The sequence below is a fragment of the Ptychodera flava genome (assembly GCF_041260155.1).
Source record: "Ptychodera flava strain L36383 chromosome 3 unlocalized genomic scaffold, AS_Pfla_20210202 Scaffold_26__1_contigs__length_13983176_pilon, whole genome shotgun sequence".
In the NCBI taxonomy this organism is placed as follows: domain Eukaryota; kingdom Metazoa; phylum Hemichordata; class Enteropneusta; family Ptychoderidae; genus Ptychodera; species Ptychodera flava.
The window spans coordinates 2,795,957-2,819,759 of NW_027248280.1; the positions used below are offsets into that span (position 1 = coordinate 2,795,957).

General features: G+C 38.0%; 1 long non-coding RNA gene across 1 annotated transcript in view; it reads left to right on the forward strand.

Moving 5' to 3' along the window:
- The window catches only part of LOC139125844 (uncharacterized), a 46,592-nt gene extending 22,970 nt beyond the window's left edge, over positions 1-23,622 (forward strand). Inside the window, exon 5 of the long non-coding RNA XR_011550379.1 lies at positions 23,515-23,622. This is a non-coding gene — a long non-coding RNA (uncharacterized lncRNA). The remainder of the gene's footprint in view (positions 1-23,514) is intronic.
- The last annotated feature ends 181 nt before the right edge of the window (positions 23,623-23,803 follow it).

The following is a 23,803-nucleotide window of genomic DNA, read 5'->3' on the forward strand; positions in this document are numbered from 1 at the left end:
AAAGAAAAATCTGGCTACTTGTGTTCACACTGTATTAGCCAAAAAGGCTAATCAGCTTGAGTAGCCAGAGCAAACCCTGCATAAATATTATTTTCTATCTCACTGGAGTTTCATCATGTAATTAAACAACTAACAGTTATGTGTATAAAAACACCATGTAGGGTTAATTAAATGTGTATATGTAGGCTGGTGTGATGTTCAGTACTGTATGGTCACACTGTTTATCAGTTGCTCATCTCAGGCCCCAAGCCAAAAGTCTTATTCATTTAAAACTTGCTATGGAGGTATCTAAAGATAATGTCAGTCAGATAAGAGGAAATGTTGTTTGAAATTTGTATAATTGTAATTTTTGCTCAATTTTCCCTGTTTTTTGGTAAAAAAGCCTTTTTTCTCTGAAACCGCAAGTCCAAATTCCAATTCATTTGAAATGTGGTATCACAGTTCATAGGGGTGATCTCAGTCTGATTTGTCAACATTGTTGTGACATTTACATAATTGTGTTTTGAGGCAATTTTTTGCCACTTTTGGTCAAAAAATTGTTTTCCCTTAAACCACAAGTCCAGTTCATTTGAAGCTAGGTATAGAGGTTCCCAGGTGTGATATCAGTCAGATTGCCTGAAATTATGGTGAAATGGTTTTTTCTTGATTTTGGTAAAAAGTCTTTTTCTCTGAAAGTGCAAGTCCAATTCATTTAAAACTTGGTAATGTGGACCTAGGGGTGATCTCAGTAGGATTTGTCAAAATTGTAGTGAAATTTATATAAATTATAAAGTTACACAATAACATAATGGCAAATGTACATAATTTTCATGAATTTTCATTCAAGATCTTGTTTGCTATTCGCATCTTACATTTCTAATTCATAACACTCGTGAAAAAATGTTCAAAACAAATGTGGGAACAGTGTCCATGACGCTATTTTTTAAAAATACACTTTAAAATTACTCTAAAGCTTCAGCTTTCGATGCAAAAAATTTCACCAGCAAGTTGAAAGATTGTGTTCTATCTGAACTCGCGGCTTGCAGCATTTGCCCTTGTTATCTGAACACCAAGTTAGTAATTACTTAGCAACTTGGCAGAGCATTCAGCTTTATACCAAGACATTTGCCAAAACAAAGTCTAGTGTGTGGGTGTGGGAAGTCTGATACAACTCAGTAGGCAGCCCCTCTGAGTAAACTGATCTATTTATGTTGGTCAAACCATTTTTGACTGGCAATATTACAAATGTAAATGGAAGAATTTTTGAAGGGGGAAGTAAATACTGTGAGTAAAACAATAATTGTGGTTACTTTGAGAATACATCATCCAATGCTCAACTGTGTTTGGACTGTGTAAGTGGTAAATGGTTTATAGCAACAGCCGCTTATCAGTTGACTCAGTAGGGCTACCTGCTGAGTTGTCTAAAACTCTGAAGCAGTAAAACAGACTTTGGTTTAGGGAACTCTGCTGCATATTGCTAAGTGCTCAGCCAAGTTTCAGGGTATTTTGGTGTTCAGATTCAACTGTAACAATTTAAAATTCAAAAGCTACCTAATCTCTGCTAACATTGTAGCACTTTTGACTTGGTTTCTAGTGAGGATTATCGGGATTTTGAACAGCTAATACCTTTCATATAATACCTTTTTTGTTGATGAGAGCATCACACTGCATGCCCTTGGCGGTATATTTTTTTCTGTACGTAGCATAAACCAGTTTCTTGTTCTGCTCCCTGAAGCAGACTTGAAGGCATATTAGTCTTCAAGCCCAAGCAATGCCAACTTTTTGCTATTTTCTCAGTATTTTTCTTACATGTCTCAACTCCATTTTCTTGTTCTACTATTGATACCTTACAAAAGCTTCAATCATAAGTTTCTTAAGAAAGCCTGTACATGAGTAATGGCCACTATTATTATTGACAAATGAATTTTAGTCTATAGACTTTAATTCATTTTAGATCTTGTAATGTCATGCGTCCGTCCGTTCACACAGATATCTCAGACATGCCATGGTCAATTTCTTTCAAACTTTGCACAAGGATATTACCCTACCCCATACAGATGCACGTCAATTAATTTGTTTCACAATGGAATTAAATTTGGCCGTGTTAGAGGACTCTTTAGTTATTTACTCTCCATAGACTCCTATTTATCAGACAGTTCTCCGTAGACTCCTTGTATAAGGCAATTCTAACGTAGACTTCCTTTTCTCATCGTATTCATATTGGAAAAATGATGCAGTGACACAGTTTATTACCTCAATTTTTAGAGCAAATAAGGCTAGAGTGCTAATTTTTGGTACACATTGCGAAGCATGGTGTCAAAACATTTCGCCACCATGTCAACTGAGGTCAAAGGTCATTGGCCTTAAATATCACACAAATGTGAATTAGCAGATAACTTAAAGGGCCAGATAGTTCATATTTGGTAGGTTACAGCACCTAATGGTTAACTATCTCATACCTTATTAAAGGGACATTATTTGCATCTTTGACCTCATATTGTTGCAAACAAGCAGTAGCGACCACAGACAACTTCCATCCCATTTGCGTACACCTTTAAAAAAACCCTTGGGTCTGAGGTTTATGGAGGTTACTGTTAACCTCAGAGTTGGCAGGTTGACCTGCGATCAGTAACCACACTGCAAACTGCTATCTGGGCCACTGTAAGCATCCGCGTGTAAAAAAAATAAACCACACGAAGTGAAAGTCAAAAGTGCAGTATTGCAGTTTCGGGATTCCCTATTACTAATCCAGTTTGCTCAGTTACATTTTGACGGTCAGTTTTTGATGGAGATCTTGACGGCAATCCTGCTCTTAGATACACCATTCTTTACTGCTACAGAGCACATTTTAGAATGGGCATTTCAAATGCCTACCAGTACCAGCTGACAACGACAAGGTCTATAATTGCGGATCTTTTTCATCTCGTTTGTTCCTCCATATGCATATGTAGACTTGCCCAAAGCCTTTGTGCATAGAAATGTGAAAACAGAGTAAAATGACGGGATATTTAACTTCAGTAGACAGTCATGTTATTGTCGAGGTGATTGCGAAATTGGAGCAATGTACCGGTACTTTGGCGACTGACACTTACATTATGTACCGGTACATTGTTGGGTGAAAGCTAACTCTGCGTGGCAGGGCTGTGCCAAACCGCTGGCAGCACCTCGGTTGCGGCGTGCAGTTTTCTCCACCAAAAAAACCCATTTTAATCCAAAACTTGCATTGAGTTTTGTTTTCAAGCACACCCACCTCGCCTGGGTGCACGATTAGCCCTGCGTACAGGTCTGTGTGTTCCCAGCGTTATAGGGCGTGGAGGCGTACGGAGGGCTTTACTCATGTAGGTACATGATGTGCTCAGCTGCGCTTCTTACGTAAAGTCCACTTTTGGGAGTGGGTCGGAGGCACAGAGGCCGTAAGCGAATGGGTCTAGGCAACTGTAACTGTGATGTACTCACTTTTGGTTCGAAATGCGATTCAACTGATACAAATAATTACACGATGCACAGAGAATAACAACTTTCAAACAGATCTTGTGTGTCGAGAGGTGACTCCAATCGCGCGAGCAGTATCAATGACAGTACTCGCCCGGCGCGGTGTCACAATGTCACCGATGCTACACACCGTGCAGTGTTCAGTCCGAGTGTGATGTTTCCAGGTTCAACAAGTGATCATGTCGTGTTTGTAAAACGAACCAACGTATTGACAAGAAAATGTCCTAAAAATCTTAAAAATTGACGAAGTTTTGCTAATGATCAAATGATGCACAGGAAATGCATTACATTGTACCTGTTTCACTATTACCACAGCAATCTGACATCGATCGTTTAGTTTTACCATTGAACCAATTGCGTCTATGGTTTCATTTGTTCCACAGTCCGTGTCATCGATACTAAAATGAAACTTAAAAGCAAATGCCCTGCTTAGTTTCACTATTTGACAGTAGTTTGTGATACGTGCATTTGTTTATGCACCGTGTGCTCCTCGATATCCATTGTGCTGAAGTTAGTATGTAGGTCACAGGCCTTTTATGTTCCAGCTGTACTTTGATGGTTGACGTATGCGTAGTAATATTGGTTATGTGCAGGGGTTCAATCATGGCGGTTGGTTCAAATCGTGCTGACACCCTTACCAACATTGAACCTTGCCGTAAAGAGCAAGAATGTGGTTTTACATATCCTTGAAGCCATCCATAGTCACAATTTAGGTCTTCCATTGATTTGACAGTTGATTTCAGTCATCGAAAAAATGAAAAAAAAGTCAAAAGATACAAATAATGTCCCTTTAATTATTATGCATATATCTAATTCTAGGCTAACCAATAAGGCTACAGTGCTTATTTTTGGTACACAGTGCGAAGCACGGGATCAAACCATTTCGCCGACATGTCAACTGGGGTCAAAGGTCAATGACCCTAAATATCACAAAAATGCGAATTACTAGGTAACTTAAAGATATACTGTCACCTGTTCCAATTGTGCAATAGTTACTATGCAAAGAGAAAATCTAACCAACCACAGAGTTTAAGCGGGTGGCCACTTTTTAAAACAGCGCCCTCACATGGGCATTTTGAATACCAAGGAATGCCCTGACCATACATGGGGATATTTAGATTACAGGTGGTTGTATACCTTTAAAGGGCTAGATGGTTAATATTTCATAGGTTACAGCACCTATTGCAAATTAACATATACCTCATAGATTATGTACATACCTAATTCTAGGCTAACCAATAAGGCTAGTGCACTAATTTTTGGTGCACATGCAGACACTCTCGAATCTGGGTCCGAAATTTGCATATTTCTAAACTATGCAAATAATATGTTAATGAGGTTTGGTCATCCGCAGGTACAATCCAAGCATTAGGGGAACGCTCCATTAACTTAGAAGTACCCGACTAACCCGAGCTTGTTATCAGAGGATTAATCTCTATGTCAACATATGCGAACAGATTACCTTTTAGTGTAAACAAAACATTAGCACTGCCTGAACTACTTTTAGCATGGCCAATGCCAGTCGGCGCCTGACTTGATGATGGCTCCCTTGTCCGGCATTCTGGATTTCCGACCAGCGTTAAAAGTGCCGTCTAGCACTTGCTGTTACTTTGAGGTCATCATTTAGTTCATAAAATTGCATGAAGAGTTTACAAAAACAATGGTACTATAGAATCCCTTTCAATAAAATGCTGTTAATTAATGTACGCTGATTTGCATATAGAAAGCTATTTTAGCTGGTTGAGGGTACGTTCACAAAGATCATTGCCCTTTGAGCTAAAGTTTTCCTGTCGCACAATATCTCTGTACGATCGAAAGGAGACAACTGAAGATTTTTGCTTTGTATGAATGTTTATTACCCTATAAAAGAAAGTACGGTAGCGAAAATCAGCACAACAAAACAGGACTTTTACTAAAACGTACTCTTTCAATTTCAGTTCAGACTCAATGAGTGGTATTGCGGAAAGGTGCATGCAATGCAATGAAAGTCACGAGCAAACTTTGGTGTCAACGGATCCAGTCTTTGAATTATCAATGAACACTCACTTATTTTTCTGGTCAAAGAGCCAAAGGCTACTTGTCCATCGCAACAAGCCCCTCTGTTTGCAGCGTGTTCACTTTTAGCCAGATGCCGGCCAAATTGACCGGCTACTTCCGTATTTTGGCCAGCTACTTTTCAGCGATGTTTCGCTCTCTAGCCCCGAAATTCTGGTTTTGATGATAATATTTTGATATTTTTGTTGTCTTGCAAGCCGGAGATAACATTTCAGAAGTGCCGATGTGGCTATATGTAGTCTAGCAATTTACGCCCACGAATAGGGACCATTGCCGAATAAAGTCGACATTTGTTTCTCTCAAATGCGAAAGAGAAGAACGAGTCTCAAACGCGGAAGAGAAAGTCGACGCTTGAGAGCTTTGGTTTTCTGCGTAAGAGTAGGGCCTTGTCTGATGGGTTTGGTAGGTTTTGATCAAAAGTAAAGCGACCAAACGTTACTGAGTCTCATTTTTATGTAAAACTGTGAAAGAGGCTCCCCACCTAACTATCCAACTATCTTGTGAATTTTGCGTACGGTCTCTCGCTGCTGCCTCAGCTGAACTCGGCTACATACTCGGGTATGTAAATTTGGTTTTATCCCCAAGTAAATCGTCTTGTGCAGAGTTCATAGTTTGTATACATATTCATAGTGTATATCTGCATTCTGATTGGAAGTTTGAATGCTTTCTGACCTTGCCAACGAAACGACGCAGTGTTTAATGCTGGCGTGCAGCACTGAGTAGGGCAAATGCGGAAGTAACTTGTCTACGAGTATTTTGCTCTAGCGACTGTTTATTTGAAGATACCAGGCTATCATTCTTCACAATGATACTTGTTTTGCTATTTACTTCCTTGGTAGGAAGTATTAGTGAATTTATGTCATGAAACCCGTTTTTATACCATTTGTGCACGGCAACATCGCCGAGGGAAGTGTACGCCGTACAGCATGTACTGTGTGGGTTTCACACTGTGTTGGTATACCGTACCGGACTATCGGCTCCATGCGTGAATACGTGATGACATACCTATTAGACATATGAATTTATTAAGCTTAGAAGCAGTCATTTTTCAGTCTAAATTAAAATTGTTTAAATTCAATGAGAACGCAGTTGAACTTTATGTATATACACATGTGTATCATTTGTTTTAATGATCAGCCACCTTGGTGTTAGTAGTAACATGGATGTACATCCATGGTAGTAATTGTACAGACAACAGTTTGTGAATGACAGAAAATTGATCAGGATATACATCAGTCATCGGAACTGTCTCCATCTTCTTCTTCGTCATCTTCATCTGTGTATTCTACTACTTCAACCATGTTTTCTTCAGCAAGATCATTTGATATTGATCTCATCAATTTCTTTGATTTCCAATGCTTCTGTGGTTTGCCCTTGTTGGTTTTGTCAAAAACAATGTCATCAATTAAGCTGTCACTCTGATCTCCAGTATTGGCACAATTTAAACAATTGCATGCACCCTGGGCCACAAGCATTATTTGACTTTGTACATTTGCAAAATTATTTTTGCACCCAGATTTTTAACATTACACCCTTTGGTATAGAATGCCATCCTTTCCTGTACTTGGGACAAATTTTCTGGTGAATCCCATATGGGTGATAACTTGTTACCATTGACAACATAGCCAGAGTTGTCATATCCACGTAAGACAATCTGGCCCTTTCTGACTGTGACCATGAATCAGAGATGAAACAAGTTCTGAGCCAATGGTATTTTAAAGCTGTTGGGTTGGAATTAGATCCTCCTCCCTCTGAATTCTAACTTGGATGGTATTTCTGATTTTTTCAAGCCACTGAATATGTAATTCCAATTCAGTGTCAAATGTTTCATCTCATTTCATGGCTTTAAACTGGTCATATGGCTGTCATGTTGTGATTCAAACTCACTGTGATGTTTCTGGTAGTAAATAGTTCCAATTAAAAGAAAGAGAGATAGGCCTTTCTCCCAGATGCCACTCTCTGTGTCTGCAAGAGTGCCTGAGGTCGCGGTGGCAATTCCACCAGAAACAAATTCTGAATATTGGAAAAATTCTTTCTGAAATGCTGCTTTTCCACAGCCAACAAAAATGACAAAAAAGTCACAACCAGATGTGATATAGAGAGTTTGGAGACATTTTGCTCTTATGTCTTGATCAATTTAAGCAAGATCTGGATCATTTGCTAAGGCTTTAATTAATTTATTTAAATGTACATATGACTGATCATCTGCACATGCACTGAGCTGTATAAAGATGTTTCTGTCTGATAGCTCAGATGCCATCAGAGGTAATCCGATGTGGTAAACATCTGTATCTGGCGAGTATATGTTCTTTTTTACTTAAACAGGGACATGGCGCCATATACGTGTATCAGTTTCTTCATGATTTGAAAAATATGCAGGGTATTCATGAGAAGGGTAATTTCCACTCACAATTATTGCTTTGTCTTTCTTTTGCCCATCAAAACCCCCCTGCAATGACAAACTCCTTGTCAACTCCAAGGTAGGGCTTCAGAAAGTCTGGAATTTCTTCACACAGAAAATTCACCAATAACCGCTTAGTTTTTCGTCACAAAAAAACATCCAATTTTCTTTTGGAAGTACTGTTTGCAGGTCAATTGATTCATATATGCTGTACATTTTTTTTGCTTTACCATCTCTACGCGCTCTTTCCAAGTCTTTAGGACTGGTAAAGTTTCAAAAAATATAATATTACAAATTGATCGGATCTTCAACGTTCAAAAATTTAGTTGGGGATTTACAACACACGGCAAAATAGATGGACACCAGCAAGGGATGTCAGCAAATTTTTTATTTGCTTCTGCTTGTGACAAGAACAAGTCTAGATATGGATGTCAGCCTTACCTAAGAATACTTTCAATGATGTGTCAGTCACATTTGACCAGCATGGGTAAAACTAATCTTGTAGACAAAAATCTGGATAATTCTATGCTATAGATAAGTACTTTAATAAAAGGGAAACCCTGATTTCTCTGCCTACACAATATGCATTTTGATTGTTATGATAATGGTTTAATATACTGTTTAACTCTTACACTGTTTAAACTTAGTAAACAATCACCAGATAAATGAGTACTGGTATTCTTATTCCATTTTGGTAGGGGCGGATTGTTCTGGGGAACACCATAGGAAACACTCTATGATTAAATTAATTCATTGTTTGATTTACTGCACAAGTTTGATGAAATTCTCAATTTTCCATGTTGTCAGCACACTTGTAAATGTGGAACAAACCACAAAAAAAAAACAGTTTAAGACTTCACTGGACACAAATAATGACACCACTGCTCAAGTGTCATCAGGCTAGGCTGACAAACTGAATCAATACAGAGCATATCATGCTAAAATACAGCAGCTAATACTGAAAAATTCTGAAATCTTATGCATTTATGTAACTCAGAACTGCAAAGTAAACAACAAAACCAACATCTTGTCCACACCATTGTTAAAAATAACAGTGACTGACAGGCAAAAATAACAAAACAGCAAACATGGAATTTTATCCATTTTCATATTGGCCATTAAAGGGACAAAGTCACTCATTTTTGACCAAATTTTGGTCCTTTTAATTTCTGTTGTATATATGCTTTTCTGCTGCTCACTGAAATAGGCTAAACTGCAATCTCTGGTTGTCACAGCTCAACTCATATGCATGCATGGAAGGTATTTACCAAAAATTTTAACATAGTTAATTTCACATGTTAATGTGTCTTATTAAAGATGAAAATTGAATTGCAATAACCAGAGAGTGAGCATATTTCAGTGAGAATAATCCATCAAAAGAAATTTAAATGGCAAAATAATGTCAAAAATGAGCAACTTTGTCCCTTTAACTTGGAACATATCTAGTACAGATTCTTGTAATTCAAGTGTCAAGCAGCATGACCATTACACTATTGAAGTATTAAAATGGTGGCAATGAATATTTTTTAAAATTGGTGCATTGACAGACAGTACTGTAAAATGTTGACAAAAATAGCTTTGTCCAAAGTATCATAATATTAGCCATTTCTGAACAGGATGTAAGATTACACCACCATGTGAACTCACAAATATTTTCAATGAAAGTGCAGTCCTCTGATGAGTGACGCCGAATCATGTACCAGTATGTTGTACACCATGGAGGCAGACACCAAGCATAGCATTATGTGAAAAAATTTAAAGTCTTTGTACTAGATCATGACTGCTTAACAAGATTGGCAGTCTGCTTGTTTCAAAGCTATTTAAAAGCTTTCTTCTGGGCCTATTTGATATCATACTTGACCCTCTGGACTTGACCTGCAAGCTTGGTACGTACATTGTATTCTGGAAAATGCCAGTAACTTTTACATTATTTTAAGTCAGAGATTCGTCATACAAGTCATTAATTTCACTCAATTATTTCTGTCTGTTCTTCCTGACTGTCAAAATTGATTGAGGGTCTAAGTATTGAAAGTACTTAATTTAATGATGATTTTCATAAATATGTTTCACTTACAACTGGACTAAATTGTCACAACTTCCAAGTGTGACTGTGAACATCATTCTGTATATATATACAAATAACTTCAACGCATTCAAGTTTGTTTACAAGTGTCGCGCTGTACCAAGAAGTTCTCTGGACGTACACTGTACATTTTAGCCTATCATTTTCAGGAAATAAGGTCTGTATGTTTAAATGATTGACTTCTTGGTTTATGAAAAATATATTAAGGATCAAGTTGTGTGTTCGGCGTTATACAGCCTCCTACCACAGGCCGTATATTTGGACTTTATTTCCTCTCCCAGCAGCAGCTTCATCCAGTGTTTGGTGAGTTTTGCAATTTCTGCTTTACCACACTCCTTAAGTGTGTTGTGAGCAATAAAGTAAAGTATAACGCTGGTAATTAACGCACAGCCCTGCCAAGCAAAGCTAGAGCTACCACACTCTTTTGGTAGTACCGTGGTATCATATATTGCCTTACGTAGCTGCAGTTTCGAAGCTGAAGGTTTGCCTTTTTTCAAATTTAAGCTTTTAGTTTTTAGGATTTGATCAAGTTGACGTCCTACCTAAACACCAGTCCAAATATTGAGGTACAACAGCAATATTGCCCTATGCTAGGAGGATACAGTTGTACCGTATGTGCACCACTGTCGCTACGCGAAGGCTACATGTACTTACCCAGAAGAGTCTCCCTACTGGGTGCATAGGCCTTTACGTTGCGATTGTGGTTGCACCTGTGTGTGATGAGTATGCCATTGTTGGAGGCAATCAAAGCAGCCAATAGCTGAATACTCTAACCATTCTCCTAGGGCTTAGACTGCTACACCAAGTCAATGGCATATATCATGTAAAGTAGGCAGTAAATATGTGCCCTTTCACTTTGGCTTTGAAGTGCAGATGTGGAATGCTGTGATTCAATAGGCTGTCCAACAATTCATATAATGAATGCCCAAATTGGCTTATAATGGAGTAGAGCACACTTATACTCCACTAAGAATGATTGTAATAAATAATGTTCTTCAAATGTTTTCTTTTATATTAATGCACAATTGTGCCTGCCATTTTTTCTTATGAATTATAATTTAACATTTATCAAAATATTAGTGAAATTCATAATTTTGGAATGTATCACGTTGACCATTGAGGGAATACTGCAGAAACACGATGTGACATATTGATCTCCACAGCAATATAATTTGTTCAATGTACAATATATTGAGCAGTTTAATCTCTACGTGGGGAGGAAATAATGGAAAGTATGTTTAAAATGTATTCCTGGTACAGATATACAACTACATGTGTGTGCATGACCCCATTATTCACTGAATTTATTATATTTCCAATAGACCTGTGTAGTCAGAGAACTGAAAATACATGTACATGTGCTCATTGCACTCATATCAAATCCAATTTTACAAAATGTACTATGTGTTCGAGTAGACAATGAAAGTTTTGTTCATGTTGCCCTGTTTGTGGGGAAAGGTCAACAGAAAGGCTATTCCTATTCATGCAATATTTTAAGCAAACAATTCAAAGTATCGTAATAGATTGAATGCTATAGTGTGAAATTATGATGTTTTAACATTGAAAATACTTTGTCAATTTTTTGCCTCGTTTCTTTGCATTTTAAACATATCACAGAAAGCACAGCCTAGATAAGAGAGGATAGACTGATCCTGATTTGACACAGAAGTGGCAAACACTATTTCATGATAATCAAGTCTTCTTTTGTCAATTTTTTGTGCCTCGTTTCTTTGCATTTTAAACATATCACGGAGAGCAGCCTAGATAAGAGAGGATTAGACTGATCCTGATTTGACACAGAAGTGGCAAACACTATTTCATGATCAATCAAGTCTCCATATTCTGAAATGACATTGGGATTTCACCATATTTAACCAAGTTCAATCTGAATAGTGATCAACATGGCTAATTCACTGTATAAATTACCCACATTAAATTTCAACAAATGTCATATATCCTGCCATCAACAACACAAATGAACACTATCCATTCCAAAGATAGTACCCACGTAGTAAAGCCAATATAAACTTGAAAAATGCCACAAGTAGCCATACCAATCAGATGACTGTACCTAAATATTTAATTTTACTAAAATCATTTTCTAGAATCAAAATTATCAATTATCACACCAAAGCTTGCTCTTAATTTCAAACGATAGTATCTCTAAAAACTAAAATCATGTACCTAAAAAGTGACTGATGCAGGGTGGAGCTTGGCCTTAAACTTTAAGGAAGTGACTTATGCAAGAGAGGGAACTTTTGTTGATCAACAAAAAGTGGAATGAGAAATAATATTGTCAAATAGAGGTTCAAGATTGACTACATCAGTAGAACAATGTAAGATATTGTGGTAATATCCAGCAGTGTTTTTGTTAAGGGCGGTACCTATAGGTAAATGTTACCAGGGTTCCCCAGTCATTTTACCAGGGTTAGCCTTGGTATATCTGTGCAGTCTTACTAGAGGACAACAGAAATTTATCCAGGGTTCCCATTGTTCCCCAACCTTAGCAAAAACACTGTCCAGTGTTTATTAACAAAACCCACTACATGGTACAATGTGCAGCCAGAATGCCATGAATCATAATATCCTTTTAATATGGTGGGTCAGCTGTGAAACAATAGATTGGATTTGCTATAAACTTAATGGCGATAAGAATGGCAACAAGAGAGACAATCCTGTTTAAGATAATGGTGGGGAAGAGATACACAGCGAGTTGGGAATGAGCACTTAATAAAAAGTAAGAGGCAGTGTGTGAGTGATGTCATGTGACCATAATTGCCTACACAAACAATTTTTTTTCTTCTTTTAGTGCACCGACAACAAGCCCAAAAATTTGTGTCCCCCCTTAGAGGATTCAAAAAATTGTGACCCTCCCCCAGGCTCAAAAATTTGTGACCCTCCCCCAAATCCCCCTGGCCCTCCTCCCTGCTAATTTACGTCCAGTCCCTTATGGTATAGATTAAGTAGTCTTTGAATGTTTGATGATGGGATCTTACAGTGTTTTTGTTAAGGCTGGTACCCCAGTAAATGTTACCGGGGTTCCCCAGCCATTTTACCAGGGTTCCTCTTGGTATCAATGCAATCAGATCAGGGGACACAGAATTGCTACCGGGGTTCCCAAATCATTTACCTCTTTTCCCCAACCTTAGCAAAAACACTGTCTTATTGGCGCACACTGAATCAAAACATACCTTCAAGTATTACCATTTCAGCTGTCCAATTCTCAGGCAGTGCCTCACTTATGATGCTGCATGTGTCATATCTTTTTTGTAATACTTAAGTTGTGTTTGATTTTGAGCTTTGATGGTGCATAGACCCATCTGCATCACAGATTGCACGTGGGAGGGGAATAAATTGCACAAAGCCTTCTATGGCACACCAGATTTTATTGAGTGAGCAATTTGCCTTTTTAAACAGGCGTCAACTATTTTTTTGTCAGCATCAGCTGTACGTGTTCTCCTTTTTACTACAACCTTCCCTGAAAATGTTTTTAATTTTCTCCTCCTCACAGGAGCTTCTGTACTAGGTTTATGTAAAAGCCTAGTAGAGATGTAGTCTGCTAGAGCTCTTTGACCTACTTCATAAAATGTCATCAAGTCTTCCTGAACAACTTTTCCAAAGATTTTTTTCAGGGGTTGCAGCAAAAACAGAGCTCTCACAGATTTTTTAGCTCCGCTGTCAGCGACGCAGAGCTTATCAAATAGGTTGATTTTCCGTCGTCGTCCATCGTCGTCGTCCGTCGTCGTCGTCCGTCAACAATTGCCTTCTCCTCTGAAACTGCAAGTCCAATCGCTTTGAAATTTTATATGCAGTTCACTTGGGGTGACCACACTTAAGTTTGTTCAAATCGTGGTGAAATTTGCATATTTGTATTTCTGGGGCAATTTTGGTGTTTTTGGTAAAAAAATCTTCTTCTCTGAAACCGCTTGTCCGATTGCTTTGAAATTTGATATGCAGTTTACTTAGGGTAACTTCAGTCAGATTTGTTCAAATTATGGTGAAATTGCATATTTGTATTTTTAGGCAATTTTTGTCATTTTGGTAAAAATATCTTTAAAAATCTTCTTCTTCAAAACTACCAGTCAGATAGCTTTGATATTTGGTACATATGTCCCTAGGGATGATCTATTTCAGATTTTTGTTCAAATTGTGCAGAAATATGCAAAATTGCATTTTTAAGGCAATTTTTGCCATTTTTGGTCAAAAAATGTATTTCTCAAAAAGTACTGGTCTAATACTTTTGAAATTTGGTATACACTTTTGTATAGATGAACTGAGTAATATATATTGAATTTCTGATGAAATCTGAAATTTTGTATTTTTGGGGCAATTTTGCAATTTTTGGTCAAAAAATGTGTATTTCCAAAACTATTTATTTGATAGCTTTGAAATTGGTATACAGGTTCCTACAGATAAACTACATGATATTTATTGAAATTGTGATGAAATCTGCAATTTTGTATTTTTGGGGCAATTTTTGCCATTTTTGGTCAAAAAATGTGTATTTCCAAAAACTACTCATCTGATAGCTTGCAATTTGGTATACAGGTTTTTACAGATCACCTTAATGATATTTGTTGAAATTATGATGAAATCTGCAATTTTGTAATTTTGGGGCAATTTTTGCCATTTTTGGTCAAAAAATGTGTTTCTCAAAATTACTGGTCTGATAGCTTTGAAATTTGGCATACAGGTTTCTACAGATGAGTTCAGTAATATATAATGAATTTCTGATGAAATCTGTAATTTTGTATTTTGGGGGCAATTTTGCCATTTTTGGTCAAAACGTGTATTTCCAAAACTACTCATCCGATAGCTTTGAAATTTGGTATACAGGTTTCTATAGATGAACTAAATGATATTTATTAAAAAATAATGATGAAATCTGCAATTTTGATTTTTTGGGGCAATTTTTTCCGTTTTTGGTCAAAAAATGTGTTTCTCACAAAAAGTACTGGTCTAACAGCTTTGAAATTTGGTATACAGGTTTCTATAGATAAAGTTATGAACTAAATTTGATCTCTTGAAATTATGATGAAATCTGCAATTTCATTTTTTGGGGCAATTGTTGCCATTTTTGGTCAGAAAATTTTATTCTCAAAAAACTACTCATCAGATAGCTTTGGTTGACATGTTCTTAGGGATGATCCGATGTGATATATTCAAAGTATGATTAAATCTTCAATTGTATATTTTTGCAGCTTATTTTAGCCACTTTTTTCTGGCCTCTGCATTGAGCTATCAAAGATTTCCACCTTCCTCATCAACAGTGTAAAAAATAGTTATTCTCTACATAAACACAGCGGAGCTATATCGGCCGCTAGGTCGCTTGTTTATAATACACTCGGCACAACCCTTCATCAGTCTCCCTCATTCCCTTCTGCATTTATCTGTATCTGTACACTTTTGCCACTCTTTTCGGGGGTTATTTCAGAATGCAGATTTTTAAGGCATGAAGCCCTGAAAGGCAAATACTTGTGCCATGTTGTCAAGCAATTCAGGAGAGGGCTTATGAACTGCAGTTTTGACACTTAATTGATAAGTTGTTCATGGGCTTCATCAAGTGCAAGCTCTCTCCAGCTGAAGCCAGTTATGCTTGTTGTAAATCCCCCAGACTGCAGGTGATCTAGGATGCAAGATGGTGCTTGCAGCAAATCATGGAGATGCCTTGGTAGGAGACGAAGATACTAGGTTGACCAATCAAAAGCATGATACAAAGGGCTAGCTGCTTGATTGATGCCATTCTCAGTTGCCAATTACTGCTACGGAAAGCCATGTAAAGAGAGATATAAGCAAAACAACCTCTGTGCTCAGGGAAACAATATCTCACACAAAAAGATCTCATTCATTTACTTTGTATCACCTGCAGTCCAGCCAATCTGGCATTAGCCTGATACCATGGATTTAAGGGCATATTTTCATTGTCAAGGTCACAGAGGTCCTAGTCACTATCAAGCCATTCTGTGTGTAAAAGCAATGAATACAGACCATCCCCTTGTCAAATGATTCGAAAAGGTTCAACATTCTGATACTTTGAGCCAAATGTGTACAATAGCATTTGTCATGGGTATATATATCTGAACAGGACATTTCAGGGCATAGCATAGACAGAGCAGCTCTGCGTAATCACCAGGTACTGTACTGAGTTTGACCTTTTGTGACCTTTCAAAAAAGTAAAAAAAATCAATGGTCAACAAGATGTTTTGTTCATCGCTTGGCAATATTTTCTCAAAATACGTGTCTCATCACTAGCTGCCAAGCAAGACAGCAGTATAATTTCTTATCACAAGTTCTAGCTATTTCAACACAGCTAGACTTGTAGGATCTTGCTTTAAACTGCCCTGATGGGCTAGTTTTCTGAGTACAGGATGTGCAGCTATTGCAAAACACTAAAACAGTGAAGTGGACTGACATTGGGTTGACCTACATCAATATTTTCAAGACTTGTTATGACAAAACTATCTGGGGTGAAGCAACCGGCAAAGTTTCCTTGTGGGGTACTCAAAACTGTCCTATTCATGGTATCTGGCCTTAGACTTTGAACAAATCATGCCAAAAGAGTTGCGTAGGGTAATTAGGGAGCCGTCATTATTTATGGCCCGGGGGGGGAGGTCGGAGGAATCTGAGATGGGTTCACTCAAAAAATCGTAAGTTACAAGGGTAGGGAAAGACACTAAGGGTTGTCCGATTGCCCAGGGCAAGGGAAAGTCACGTTCGGGCATTGAACCTCCGATGCCAATTGCCCTACGGGACAAGTGGAAAAAAGTAATTACCTAGAAATCGAATTCACGAGAGCGATTTTCTAGCGAGGGAACACGGTATCATATTATGTCATTGTGAACATTTCCATAAGATTTTTTCGTAAAATTGCATGAAGAATTGATGAAAAGAATCATATAATCACTTCCAATAAAATGCAATTCAAACAATACCACCGGTTAAATACCGTACGCTGATTTTGCATATGAAAAAGCTGTTCAGCTGGTGGAGCGTACGTTCACCATAGTTCATTGCATTGACTGTGAGTTACGGTGTCTCACAATATGTCGATACGGTAAAAAAAAGAAACACACAGCAGTTTTTGTGCTTTGTATGAGCGTTTATAATAAGGTAAAAATAAAGTGCAGTGGTGAAAAATCACCACAAAATGGGACTTTTACTAAGACGTACTCTTCAATGTTAACTTGTTGAGTGACAGTGGATGGCATCGTGGCAAGACCGCATGCAATGAAAGTCATGAGCAAGCTTAGATGTCAACGGGTCCAGTCTTTGAATTTTCAATGAACACTGACTTAATTTTCAGGTCAATAAGCCAAAAGTTACTTGTCCGTGGCGACCATTGTAACCTCTCTGTTTGTGAATTTTCCCATTCTAAAATGACTGTCAAGAAGCAATGGGAGCGAGATTGACATCGACAAATTCAGCTTCCAAATACATTGAAAAACACCGACGCCTTAGGTTGCTGGTTTAAATTCTATTTAGTCTCTGTATGAGCATTAAAGACCACCGAGGTTATAAGAAAAACATAGCCTCTAGCCTCTTGAAGAAGGACAGACTCTTTTCTAATAATTTTAGCGCAATAAAAAGTGACATTTTGTTCAGGGCTATATCAGTGATATCAGTTGTATTTTGATACTGGAGGCAATGTCTTCAATGACTTGCTAAAGGTCATTATAAGTCTTGAGAGATTGCACTTGATGTTTTTTTCATTTTTTCAACAATATGGTAAAGTTGCATGTAACATTTTCCACACAGTTGACTTTTCCATCAAAACTAAAATTCATGTAGTCACCATGATCATGGGAGAAGCCATTGATTAAGTCAACATTGACGGAAACCGCACATTCGATGTAATGCGCTTTCTACAATCTGGCATGCTGCAGTATTTTCAGTTTTTTTCCATCCATGTATTGAAGTGTTCTGGACAAAGACACACTATGTCAGGAACGGAAGTATCGATATCACTGGAGTAGAGATTAAACTGTGTGAGAAAGAGGTTTTTGTCATCAACATCAGTGGAGTGTAAACCTGGGCCAGTTAAAGTACAGATTAAACAATAGGCCAAACCCGGAATTCGAATCGACCACGGTACAAACAAAGCCATGTGCGCAAACGCGCACAGACGTACGTGTATTTCTATACGCGTTCAGTACACATGTGGGTTTGTTTGTACCGGCATCACGTGATTATTTGGGCGTTCTGAGTATGTAGAATGGCGTATGCATCGCGTCCTTTTTATTCCGGAGTAGAACCATTGGCCTCTGTGACATCAATTATTGGTGCTTTCTCATCATCCCCTCCATCTCTTCCAGAAAATTCTTTATCTATAAAGCTAGGCGACACGCATTGCAGAACAGAAACAATACTGTTCATTCATGCCCCTAGATTTTAACCAGCTCGGACATATTCCTCTGGTTTTCCCACAACATGGTACCATCTGTTTGTTTTTTTATCCCACATTTACCACATGGACCACACTTATTCTTATCTGGATGAGTTTTTGCTTTATGTGACCTCACATCTCCAAGTCCAGAGATATTGATCAAAAGCACTTTCTTGTGCAATGTGTTGTGACTTGAAACAGCAATACAATGGCTGGTCTTCTGAGAATAACTTAAAACTATGGTAGTCTCCTGTAAACCGAGACTGTGGGCCACCTCTTTCTGAATATCACATGAAAGCGATGATTTTAAAGGAAGAATAAATTCTTTGCCTTCTAGCACAACAGTTACATGGTGCTTTTCAAATTTGTGGCATCTTTTTAGCACATACTGGCCAAGTCTGGACAACCGTATTTCAATATCAGAGAGCAGGCCAATGTTACTTTTACTTTCCATGACATAACTGCATCAATCCTTTTCAACAGTATCATTCTTTGACAATGAATGTGTTTTTTGTGCACTGAGCATCCTGTTTCAAACTTAAAACCCCTCGACTATGGAGTTTCTGACAATGTGAAACAGCTTTTGAAATCTTGACCCAGGCTCTGTGTACACTGTTTAGATTTCCCAGGCTCTGTGTACACTGTTTAGATGTTTTTTCAGGGACAAAGAAATATTCACATGGTTCAACCTTTGTGCTGTTGCATATTGCAGTCTTTGAGTCACAAAATTGGCAAAAAATTTAATATGCCACTTTTGCGATTGGCCTGTAATATTATTAAGTTGCCCTCCATTTAAGAAGACTTGCTGCCGCAAGTTTTACTTCTGTCAGGGGCAACCTTCCATGCTCTGTGGCATATGGCATACCGTAGTTTATGCAACTTCTCAATAAAGCATCCTTACTTGCACTGCTTGATATGGCTAAGGATCCAAACACTCTCCTTTTTTCAACAAAATAGATTTCTTTCAAACATTAATTCTTATTTTTCAAAACTATGACAAATGATTTCAAAGTATGAATTTCTTGTGGCCAAACGTTACCATAAACTCAAACTGTTAGTAAACATAGATACAGGTACAAAATACCGGTGAATATTGTAAGCCATGTGCCATTGCCAGAACGGCTGTGGTAGGTTATCAGCCACAGTATATCTGCAACAAAATGTAAAGACACATGTATTTCGGTAACTGGATCATACTTAAACAAACAAAACCATCATTATATATTCTTGATCACAAATTTGCTCAAAAAATAAAAGATTACAACAACTGGGATACTGAAAATACGCAATGATATGTGATACCAACGCGTCTCAAGCTGTTTGCGTGTGCATGGCCACCATATTTATTGGATTTAACGGTATTCAACACCGAACAGACCTCATTTCAAAGGCGTGTTAAATTCATATTTGTCCGTTTTGAACACCAAAACTTTGCAGAAAATCATAGTCATGAGATTCAAATCCGACCAAACCTGGTTGCAAATTAAATTAAATGTCTTGCCAACGCAAGCGACGCAGTGCTGTATAAGGCGAGTCAACATGTCTACAAAAATCGTATCTGGTGATTTCTACAAAAGATTTGCCCTGATTGTTGAAAAATTTACATAGGTCACGACTGGAGGCAATATAAATGGCAAGGATATGGAAAATTTCCATAAATACTAACCTTTTGCAGTGTTTTTTGCCGATTTTTCTAGCCGTGAAACATGGTGTAACGGTCATCGAAACTAAAGAGAGGGCGCCCTTCATTTGAAGGAAATCCCTTATTATGCATGAAATGAAGGACCCAACTTCGAGAGTGCGGAAACGTTGGATCAAACCATTTCGCCAATATGTCAACTGGGGTTGAAGGTCATTGACCGTAAATATCACATAAATATGAATTACTAGGTAATTTAAACGGCTAGATGGTTCATATTTGGTAGGTTATAGCACCTTATGATGAACTGTCATACACCTCATCAATTATGCTGGGGTCAAAGGTCATTACCCTTAATATCACATAAATGTGAATAATTAAATAACTAAAAGGACTAAATGGTTCATATACCGGTATGGCAGGTTAAGGCACCTAATGGCACACTATCATATACCTCATTAATTAGTCCCCACAAACGAACTCCAGGGACTTATAGATTGAGTTCCGTCTGTAAGTCCGCGCACATGCATGCCTTCCCCTGTTCACGCAGATATCTCAGACAAGGCTTGGTCAATTTCTTTCAAACTTTGCACAAGTATAGCACCAGACTCCATACAGATGTACGTTGATTTAATAGTTTCACAATATGACCCAAGATGGCCACCTAGCAGCTAGTTTTTTACAAGTTTTCATGTCTTGAGCCGTAACCAAGACATGTGTCAACTGATGTCTTTCAAATTTGGTGCAAGGACATTAACCTATGTCGTACATATGCTTGTAGATTTTTCTTCTGATACAATCCAATATGGCCGCCCAGTGGCCATTCATTACAATTTTTCATGTCTTGAGCCATAACCCAGTGTGTCTCAACTGATATCTTTCAAATTGGTACAGGGACATGGACCTATGTCATACATATGCATCTCTATTTTGTTAAAATACAATCCAATATGCCCTCCAGGCAGCCATTTTGTTACGATTTTTCATGTTTCCAGCCGTAACCCACAGCGTAACCCAAACATGTCTCAACTGATTTCTTTTGAAGTGGTACAACGACATAGACCTATGTTATACATGTTCATGTTGATATTTATTGTGATACGACCCAATAGAGTTACCAGGCAGCCATTTTGTTACGATTTTCATGTCAGAACCCTTTTCCTGCCAAGTCCATATTTCACCATCAGGTCAAGATGGTTAAAATTAATGAAACACAACATATGGCGTATTTTAACATAATACTGTACATCAATTGAAAGCTGTTGAAAACATCAATACTATAAACTTTATTTTTTTACTAAAGATGCTATAACAGACCAAGCCAAGTGTGTGAAAATACTTCATGTTTTTGGCTCAATACCGCTTTTTACTGACTTGGCTGATGGGGAAGTATATTTAGTCTTAATACTGTCTGGCAGGAAAAGGGTTAAGCCATAACTCAGACATGCCTCAACTGATTTCTTCCAAATATGGTACAAGGACATAAACCTTTGTAATACATGTACCTCTCAATTTTGTTGTCATATGATGCAATTGATAGCTGCCAGCTGGCCATTTGTTATGATTTGTTTATGCCTTTAGCCATAACTCAATACGTCTCAACTGATTTCTTTCAAATTGGTACAAGGATATTAACCTGTGTCATACATTTTTATGATACAATCCAATCACACTTATTTATTGATGCCTCGACATGAAAACAATCACTGGATTCACAGTACAATAGCCGGCTATTGAACCACTCTTTTTTGGGAGTGGAGATTTAGCCGACTGGTTCTGTCTCAGGCCTCTCAGCTAGGCGACTGATGCCGTATGTTGTGGGTTCGCATCCGATTGAAAACTATCCGTATTTTCTATCCTGGGTCGGTAACACTGCTGGTGGACAGAATTGTCCCCGAGGTTATTGTTCGCCCAGTTAAAGCGATGAAATTTGTTTCTTAGCTTCGATAAAGTGTGTATGTGCGATGTATGATAGTGAGCATGCGAGCGTGAGTGCTTCACGAACTCTACAACGTGTTGAAAGGTCTCAGTCAGAAAAATGTAACAACTTAGCCGGCTATTGAACCACTCTTTTTTGGGAGTGGAGATTTAGCCGACTGGTTCTGTCTCAGGCCTCTCAGCTAGGCGACTGATGCCGTATGTTGTGGGTTCGCATCCGATTGAAAACTATCCGTATTTTCTATCCTGGGTCGGTAACACTGCTGGTGGACAGAATTGTCCCCGAGGTTATTGTTCGCCCAGTTAAAGCGATGAAATTGTTTCTTGGCTTCGATAAAGTGTGTATGTGCGATGTATGATAGTGAGCATGCGAGCGTGAGTGCTTCACGAACTCTACAACGTGTTGAAAGGTCTCAGTCAGAAAAATGTAACAACTTAGCCGGCTATTGAACCACTCTTTTTTGGGAGTGGAGATTTAGCCGACTGGTTCTGTCTCAGGCCTCTCAGCTAGGCGACTGATGCCGTATGTTGTGGGTTCGCATCCGATTGAAAACTATCCGTATATTATACAGACTTCATTTGAATGCTCTATGAAGACTGATGTCACAATTCTGAATGGGGACTATGTCATTGACAATGACTTCAACAATAACAATGGTGATTACTACAGAATGGGTGTGTTGATAAATTACATCAAGCAATTGTTTGCAGAATACAACGAGGCCACTGTTATAATACACACAAAACTGAGACAATACACCTTGAAAGTTTTTCAAGAGTTACTGGGGCTTTAATCTTCTTGACACAGATCAGGTCTGAAAAATTATCATTCCAGATTTGATGGCATTTGTAAATGAGAACAACGAAACTAATATATTGACACAACATATGTTGACTTGTAAAAAACTGGGTATGTTGGAATTCACTATGGAGAGCAAGAAAATGGCATTGCCACACACACCCACAAAAACTGAAAATACCAAGCAATTAAAGGTAGTGGCCTGCCTGTTAACTTTGATAAAAAAAATAAGTGCTGCCCTGTGCTCTACTTTGTGAGGACTAGGTGCCATCTGCTTCCAATGGTAACAGAATTCACGTATTTTAACTTCAGTGCCTTCAAAAATAACAGTGTAATTGATTCTAGCACTTATAAATTGCTTTGATTGATTGATTGGTTGATTGATAGATTGATTGATTGATTGACATATCAATTGACAGCTAAATACTTCCATAAAATACAGGGATATACAGAATCTGTGGCAGTCATATAATTGGAAATTAATTTGTGACAGCATGATTTATCTCTCTCACATATTTATGATTACTGTCGGAAAGATGGCAATAAGAAATTAAGATTTCATCTTGAATATCCTTTGTATACGGCTAGTTTTCAATCGGGTCCGAACCCACAACTACGGCATCAGTCACCTAGCAGAGAGGCCACAGAGAGAGCCGCTCGCTAGTGCAAATTATCTGCAAAAAGCAAGTTCAGTATTATGTGTTGCATGGTCTTACATGATGGTGCTCTTTCCTATGATTATTAGTTGCGAGTGAGAATATGCAAAGGAACACTATCCACCCAGGGAGTCATATGGAGTCCTCTGCAGAAAAGAACAAGAAGCAATGTGAACATGATGAAACTTCTGAGGTCAGTGATAGTCAATGATATACTGACATATATGTACCTGTAACCAGTAAACATCTATTGGATGACTTGCCATGAAGGTGACATCACAAATCTGTTCCTTGAGCATGTAACAGTAGATCAACAGAACATCATGTGCATAGCATAGAGTTTAATATTATTTGATTGTCTTCCTTGTGTAATACCTA